Raw genomic sequence first — 7,811 nt, 5'->3', positions numbered from 1 at the left:
GACCGAGACCGAGAAATAGACCGAGACCGAGACCGAGAAATAGACCGAGACCGAGAAATAGACCGAGACCGAGACCGAGACCGAGACCGAGAAATAGACCGAGAGAGAGACCGAGTGTAATCGAAGGAGGGGGGTCGGCTTCAATTATAATGTATTAGACACGCAGGTTTGTAACACAAGTCATCCCCCTTATTGAAAAGTATGGATATTGGGTTTCGGAAATCTACAAATGAGGGATATAATACCGAAGAATAATTGAAAATATACATCAATGTGTCAGCCAAACTACACGAATGCCTAATTTTGCATCCCTTTTTATCATTGTGTAATCGAGTCTAAGGCAAAATACATTTAAGATATTTCCAAATGCAGTGGAGCTACAGGGAGCCGACATTTTACCGGGTCCGGATATTACGGGGAGGTTATCACAGCACTACACCGGGCGCTTTTGTCTGGTAATGACAATTCCTTCCATCTCCTTCCATCAAATGACTCTTTCGCAGACAATTCGGTCCATCCCATTACTGAAGCTGTTCCGCCAGCAGTCTTTGTGTGCGGCGAAAAAGGGTTTGCCTTGATTGAATGCGCACATGTGTAACTTTTAGAGTTTTCCGTTGGAGAAAAATGGAAGATTCCATCGTCTGCAGTTAGCGTTGTCAAATTGGAATTATTTTTCAATGCAAAATTAATGTCTTGCACGCACCAGTGAGCCAAATAGCTGTGCAGGGTTAAGATGTGTGTCATGTTATGAGTGGAGTTGTGTGTCTGAGTAGCTGTCGGCTTGTCTGTTTGTCTTAATTGGCTCAGACACCTGCATAGACAGACATACAGATAGACAGACAGACAGACAGACAGACAGAGAACCACTGAGACAGACAGATAATAGACTGACTCTCTCCCCCCCCTCTCTCTCTCTCTATTCCCCTACCTCCCTCTCTCTCTCTCTCTCTTGGATTGAAATGTTGGCAAAAATGTCATGAACGGTATAAACGTCACCTTCATCATACGGTATTGACTTTGACCTACAGCTAGACAGAGAACGGGATTTTCGCGGTTTTAGACCTTTTTGTCGTTCAAAGTCGCCTTCAGCTATGACTCAAAACAGTTTTGTCTGACGCCTTTGAAATTCACCATTGCAGTTGCTTGCACTAACAAAATTGTTTCAAGTGTGCGACTTTTGAATAACATTTTTAGAGAATTTATTATTTTATTATTTGTGTCTTTTCTTTCGTCTGGGTTTCTTTCCTTGTTTCTTTGTTCTACAACCAATTGAAAACTTGCTTAAGAAATCCTGCAGACATCAATGTGCCGAACTTCCGGTTGTTCCCGATGACCTCTGCACGAGCATGAGTCACAAAACTCAAAGAAATGCATTCAAATTCGCCCTTCAATGCTTTTATTTTGTGTCGGTTCTCTTACACCATCCCCCTCTCCATCTATTAATTATAGTTGAAATTAAATGTCTAATGAGACAAACAATGAACACACACAAATCAACCGAGGTCAGAGGTCAGAGGTCAGAGAATCCTTTTCGACATTGAAAGTACCTGAACGCCACACAACCCTCTGCGAAGGTATGGGAAGCTCTTTGCAGAACTCTTATCACGCATGCTTGAAAATGCTCCACAATACAGTTATTGAGGTTGCGTCAGTTATTTCGACTTTAAATGTTGGAATTGCAATATCAAAAATACCTCAATAGTCGAATTCCGGAAATATCTCTGTCGGGTTTGTGGAAAAGTTTATTTTCTTTGTAAATATTGAGACAAACTAACCCAGTTGACATTGCAGGCTAACCACTAGCGAGAGGCGTGTCTCCACACGTGCTCGGCGATCGGCTGTGAATTGGCACATTGGCAATGAATAGCGACAAGCTCCGATGTGGGTACTTTTACGAAAAGAGCACTATGATGAGACAGATTCAGTGCAGCTACTTTTCACTGTGATGTCTGCCGTTTGCATTTTCACGACAACGTCCACGTCTGGAGACAGACCGCTTGCTAGTGATTGGCCCCTAATGTGTCACTTGGGTTTGTTTGCCCCAGTCAGTATTTCCAAGGGTGAACAACTCTTCCTCAACCGAGAAAACACTTGACACAGTTATTTCCGAACATCGTGTGTTTGAAGAAAAGAATTGTGCGAGAAACTCTTCTTCCTGTTGGAAAAATATAAACAAGACTGAACAAATGGAGACTTTTGATGCTAGAGAGTTCCACCCCGTTGAACAGTCAACACTGAATGTATTGGGCAAACCAGGGGATTTGTCTTGAAAGAGAAAGTCTCTTGATATTGAAGCTTCCTACAGCTAAAAACAACAGCTGGCGGTTGAGAAAGGTAATGTGTGAAGTATTTCCTTGTTCGACCCGAAGCAACCTGCATCGGTTTCCATTGAGTGCCCTTCCCATTTCTTCTGGTCTACGAATGGTCAGCGTGCCTACTGGTGTGTGTACTGGTGTGTACGTATGTGTGTTAGTGTGTGTGTGCACGGTGTGTGTTTGTGTGTGTGTGTGTGAGTGTGTGCCACCGACGGTGTGTGTGCGTGTGTGTTTGTGTGTGTGTGTGTTTGTGTGTGTGTGTGTCAGTGTGTGTTTGACAAAATATTGGTGTCAATGGCAGTCTACATGAAGTACTTATATACTGATCTTGGTCTTTTAGTCTTTTTTTTCAGGAGCAGTTTGTTGTTTAAACCGTTGTGTCAATAACTGAAATACTATGTCCCGGATGTATGGATTTACTCTTCTTATCAGCCGCCTTCATTGCTGAAACTGATGCAAGTTTCTTGGACTTGTCACTGGAAATAAGTGCAAAAATGCCACTGACACGGGACATTCACTGAGTCTCACAGAAGGTGACATTTGAAAGGGGAGGAGTCGTTGCCGCTGACACAATAAACTTGAAGAGGCAAGCCAAGGCGTTGTTCTTATGGGTGTGTGAACAAACAAAAAAGCTGTCCCGTCAGTCACTCAATAAGCTGAAGCCCCGCCCCCTATAGCACTGCGCCTGTTGGTGATTCGGTCGCGAAGTGTCCATGCAGGGGGGACGACCTCAAGCCGTGATCCCCGCGCCCAATAAAACACACACTGAAAGGTAAAGAAGGCGAATCTGAGAAGGGTAGATAGACACTTGATAAGACAAGACCATCGGTTTATTGTGTCGGGAAACTGATGGCTTCTCCGTCCCATCGGTCGAGTCAGTGGCGGGCGGCCACGGAGCCATGATGGATCAATGCTAGCCGACAGAACGCGGCCAAGACAGGCCGAGCTGAGCCCACAGCGGAGACAGCGAAAGAGTATAGACAGAAACAAGCACACGAGGAGACAGCGAAAGAGTATAGACAGAAACAAGCACACGAGGAGACAGCGAAAGAGTATAGACAGAAACAAGCACACGAGGAGACAGCGAAAGAGTATAGACAGAAACAAGCACACGAGGAGACAGCGAAAGAGTATAGACAGAAACAAGCACACGAGGAGACAGCGAAAGAGTATAGACAGAAACAAGCACACGAGGAGACAGCGAAAGAGTATAGACAGAAACAAGCACACGAGGAGACAGCGAAAGAGTATAGACAGAAACAAGCACACGAGGAGACAGCGAAAGAGTATAGACAGAAACAAGCACACGAGGAGACAGCGAAAGAGTATAGACAGAAACAAGCACACGAGGAGACAGCGAAAGAGTATAGACAGAAACAAGCACACGAGGAGACAGCGAAAGAGTATAGACAGAAACAAGCACACGAGGAGACAGCGAAAGAGTATAGACAGAAACAAGCACACGAGGAGACAGCGAAAGAGTATAGACAGAAACAAGCACACGAGGAGACAGCGAAAGAGTATAGACAGAAACAAGCACACGAGGAGACAGCGAAAGAGTATAGACAGAAACAAGCACACGAGGAGACAGCGAAAGAGTATAGACAGAAACAAGCACACGAGGAGACAGCGAAAGAGTATAGACAGAAACAAGCACACGAGGAGACAGCGAAAGAGTATAGACAGAAACAAGCACACGAGGAGACAGCGAAAGAGTATAGACAGAAACAAGCACACGAGGAGACAGCGAAAGAGTATAGACAGAAACAAGCACACGAGGAGACAGCGAAAGAGTATAGACAGAAACAAGCACACGAGGAGACAGCGAAAGAGTATAGACAGAAACAAGCACACGAGGAGACAGCGAAAGAGTATAGACAGAAACAAGCACACGAGGAGACAGCGAAAGAGTATAGACAGAAACAAGCACACGAGGATTTGTGTAGCTCGGAGCAGGAATGTGTAGCTCTACTGTCATGGCGCCTGCCTGCCTGTGCTGGTCAAGGGAGCTAACACAGCCTGTCGTCTGCTCCCAGGATGTAAGAGGGACCGCAGCACACACTGTGTTTCACTACATTCAAACACGCATCACATCGGTAGTTCTGGTCACGTTGCGTCGAGTTGTGTGGTCTCTGTGTCAGTGCATGGATGTGGAGACGATGGCTATTGCATCAACTAAAAAAAATAAAATCAAAGAATTCAGTTCATGGATTTCATCTTGTTCCATATACTACAATCTTGCCATCCCTGTAGCATTGCCGAGATGCATTCGTTCCAGGGAAAATATAATTTATATAAAAAAAATCAATTATTTATTTTGCTTTTTTCATCTAATTTAAACAATCTTTTTAAGCAAGGAACGGAGTCACTAAAATGTGTCACACAGTCGATATGACAACATTCGTCACCCGGCTGTTTTACTGCGGATGCCTTCACTGTCCCCGTGCGCTGTGTCATTAGTTTACAGCAGTTTTAAGTTGTGTTGCATCTTTCCTACGGTCGCTATGATTGTGCACTGTGACACATGAGAATTGATACAATGAACTTTTTAAGTGCAATCGTTTAATTCTTAATACATGTGATGTTTTTATGTCTGTGATCGCCTGATACTGTAAGGCAATTTTCCTTGTTTTTATGAGGACAGTAAACATTTTGAGTCTTTTGAGTCTTCTTGTGACTTGAAGTTCTGTGCAAAATCGCGGGATATCTAAAAAATGATTAGCTTACGGAGTCATAAAGTATTCCATTGCTACGCTGAGAAGAATTGAAGCAGAGAGCCCGCTTCATGTCCATACAGTCCTTAGTGGTTTGTTAAAGAAACTGAAGCACATTAGTGTCTTGGTCTAAAAAATCTGTATCGGTTCCTCTAGCCTTCACCCGATCACGCTTTGGACTATACGGCAGTCAGGATGATGTGGGTCGTGTACGACCTATACTTTAAAAGAAGGATTCAAAGTAAAAATAATGGGTCACGCCATGGGGATAAACTCTTTACCGCCTCTTTGCAGAGCATGGGTCGTACACGACCCACGCCATCCGAATAGGGATAAACATCGTAAAATCCTTCTTTAATTCCATATGGGTCGCCTACGACCCACATCATCCGGACTGCCCAGTTCGAATTACGTCAATGTTTATTTGTTTGGTTACAAAGTTAATCCTCAGGAAAGTGGTCGATGGGAGGGTCCTAAGGTGTTTGAGGATTACATGAAGTCTTAATGATGGACGAAGGACGCACGGTGAAGGCTAGTTCTTTACCTAGAAGTCACTAAGCCCCCCGCGGGTTAGGGGGAGTCCCATATTGATTGGGACGAGAAAGAATTTACCCGATGCTCCCCAGCATGTCGTAAGAGGCGACTAACGGATTCTGTTTCTCCTTTTACCCTTGTTAAGTGTTTCTTGTATAGAATATAGTCAATGTTTGTAAAGATTTTAGTCAAGCAGTATGTAAGAAATGTTAAGTCCTTTGTATTGGAAACTTGCATTCTCCCAGTAAGGTCATATATTGTACTACGTTGCAAGCCCCTGGAGCAAATTTTTGATTAGTGCTTTTGTGAACAAGAAACAATTGACAAGTGGCTCTATCCCATCTCCCCCCTTCCGCCGTCGCGATATAACCTTCGTGGTTGAAAACGACGTAAAACGCCAAATAAAGAAGTCACTATAGCAATGCACGGTGAGAGATCTTTGAAAGTAATCCCACAAGGAATCCACATACATGATTTCTGTGTCTCTGTAAGCACAAGAACGCACAAGACTGTAGAAATGTTGATGCTCTCAGCTCCATTTATATCGTTCTTATGAAGTCGACATTAATTTGCGTTACTCTGTTTGAAAACCGAAAACAAACGGTAATATCACATTGCATGTAGTCAGTCGAATGTTATAGCAGTGTTCCATGCTGTTCTTTTTCGCGATGTAAAAGACCAGTGTATCAAGGACAGAAGATGTTGACTCTATCGATCCGATGCTCACACAGCCGGCCCAAATGCACACACTCACTCACACATCCGTGCGCGCGCGCGCACGCACACGCACACACACACACACACTGTACCAACACACACACACACACACATACACACATACAAACACCGTACGAACACACACACACACACACCGTACCAACACACACACACACACACACACACACGTGACACACACGCACAATGCACGCACCCACAGACACGGACACACACATACACGAGAGAAAGGTTAAAGGCTAGCTAAAGTGTTGGCGACAGAGGTTGACATGAAGCGGGGGGGGGGGGGGGTCAAAGGGCAATGGGAGGGAGGAGGGGAGTGCACACAGACAGGGGGAAGGCAGGAAGGACGTGCTCAGTGTTGACAGACAGGGGGAAGGCAGGAAGGACGTGCTCAGTGTTGACAGACAGGGGGAAGGCAGGAAGGACGTGCTCAGTGTTGACAGACAGGGGGAAGGCAGGAAGGACGTGCTCAGTGTTGACAGACAGGGGGAAGGCAGGAAGGACGTGCTCAGTGTTGACAGACAGGGGGAAGGCAGGAAGGACGTGCTCAGTGTTGACAGACAGGGGGAAGGCAGGAAGGACGTGCTCAGTGTTGACAGACAGGGGGAAGGCAGGAAGGACGTGCTCAGTGTTGACAGACAGGGGGAAGGCAGGAAGGACGTGCTCAGTGTTGACAGACAGGGGGAAGGCAGGAAGGACGTGCTCAGTGTTGACAGACAGGGGGAAGGCAGGAAGGACGTGCTCAGTGTTGACAGACAGGGGGAAGGCAGGAAGGACGTGCTCAGTGTTGACAGACAGGGGGAAGGCAGGAAGGACGTGCTCAGTGTTGACAGACGCTGGCGCAAAGGGGAGCCACAGGGGCTTGTTTTGGGGGAGAGAGAGAGATTTTTGGAGGTTGGGCATAGAAGAGGCACGTAACCACTGAAGACCGATGACACTTCTGTCAGTGCACGTGCACACGGCAGACACACGTTAACAATGCCACATGTTTTTTCTTGCGAGAAAAGTACTTTGCAACAACAACAACAACAACAACAACAACAACAACAACAACAACAACAACAAACTAAAGAAAATATGAAAGAAACCTATCATTTATGTATAACAAAATGTAATTACTTGTGCATAAGCCGAACATTTGATTGAAAGATGAAAATAGGGTTTACGTACATGTGCAACTGTGTTAAAAAAACAACAACGTGTAACTCAAGCAAGATTTTACGTCGAACAACACAGGAATTCAATTGTAACAACACAGGATTTTAAGTGAGACAACGCTGAACTTTGCAGTGCGTAAACACATGATTCAAGTAAAACAAAAAGCTGCGAATAGACAAGCAAAGGGCGAAATGAAAGCACGTTGTCTATACATTATAGTGCGGTTAGTTTGAAAACAGAATGAACGAAATATGAGTCCAGAAACCGTAGTATCCTTAGCGGATTATGACTTTATTCAGTTATTCTGCAGAAAAGAAAAATGCTGGAGAAAAACCGTTCTTTTCTGCAGCAT

The sequence above is a fragment of the Littorina saxatilis genome, linkage group LG2 (assembly GCF_037325665.1).
Source record: "Littorina saxatilis isolate snail1 linkage group LG2, US_GU_Lsax_2.0, whole genome shotgun sequence".
Lineage (NCBI taxonomy): Eukaryota > Metazoa > Mollusca > Gastropoda > Littorinimorpha > Littorinidae > Littorina > Littorina saxatilis.
This window is presented reverse-complemented; position numbering follows the sequence as displayed.